The sequence below is a fragment of the Empidonax traillii genome, unplaced genomic scaffold (assembly GCF_003031625.1).
Source record: "Empidonax traillii isolate 1590-97213 ecotype Southwest subspecies unplaced genomic scaffold, ASM303162v1 scaffold325:size649781, whole genome shotgun sequence".
Taxonomy (NCBI): Eukaryota; Metazoa; Chordata; class Aves; order Passeriformes; family Tyrannidae; genus Empidonax; species Empidonax traillii.
The window spans coordinates 373723-374898 of record NW_020955518.1 but is presented as its reverse complement, the minus strand read 5'-3'; the positions used below and the strand labels follow the sequence as shown (position 1 = coordinate 374898).

General features: G+C 37.3%; 1 protein-coding gene across 2 annotated transcripts in view; it reads right to left on the bottom strand.

Annotated features, from left to right (window-relative positions):
- DERL1 (derlin 1) overlaps nucleotides 1-1176 on the bottom strand; it is a 17617-nt gene that overhangs the window by 3016 nt on the left and 13425 nt on the right. The window lies entirely within an intron of this gene.

Below are 1176 nucleotides of genomic sequence, written 5' to 3'. Positions count from 1 at the left end.
CAGACTACTTTTCCATGCACTTCCTCTTAGCTGACAGACTTTGCAATAAAACTGGCTTTTCACAGTAGAAATTCAGAGACTTCTTTCCAAATCTAAGCCCTCAGCACACTGGGAAATGGGAATACCGGGGAACTTCCATTTCTGGGATATGTATGGAATCAAGAGAATTGCACATATCCAACAAGACTGGTGGCATTTTCAGAGCTGTTACCACCTTGAAGGACTTTCTAAAAGCAATCTTGTCTTCTAATCCTTATAGAAAATCGGGTTTACTAAACAGGCTTGCAAACACAGAATTAGAATATAAAGCTTCCCTACTCATTAAAATCTGTACACAAAGTATAACTGTAATTCAACAGTTTATGCTATGAAAAGGGTTAACTGCATTTCTAACTAAAGTTTGATAGAGAAAGTTTCTAACTAAAGTTTGATAGATTTACAGCCCCAAAGGATGAGGACAAGGGCAACTGAAGCTACAAACTTAGGCTTCTGATTGTAGTATTTCAATGCCAATACAGTGAACACATCACAAGAAAAAGCTCTTCAGACACCAAGACCTGCAGTTTCAGTCAAGGTGAGTGGTACAGACTGCAAAGCAGAATCATATTATAGTCCTGAACAAGTCTACAACTGACTCCTATTACTGTCAGACGCTGCTGAACTGGTAGCTACTGTAATGATACACGGGAATACGAAAAAAAAGATGATTTACAGGATAAAACTTTTTTTTTTAATACCACCTGATAATTGTTAGGGAGTTCTCTTTATTACAGCTCAGTTCAGTAGCAGAACTATGGCTTTTACTCTCACTCTTAAAGAGTGGGCAAAGGACATAAGTCATCCAGAGGGTAAACAGAGAATTCTCACATGGACTGTTTACAAGAAACTCAACATTTCTGATGGCTCATCAGCTCAGTAAATATGATAGTCTAAAGCAGGTTGATTTAGCAAAGTATTTTACACTTTAATATCCCAACAAATATATGTCTAATGAACCCTACAATAAACTGGACCAAATAAATAGTGAGGTAAAGAATAAGGTCACTTACAGGAACTGAGGTGTGGACAGAAAGTTCCTTCCTCCCAAATCCACTGGATATTTAAACATTAAGAAGAAATACAGGTGTCCAACCAGGTTTCCTATCAGCTCATTGATGACTCTGTAAAGCAAAAAAA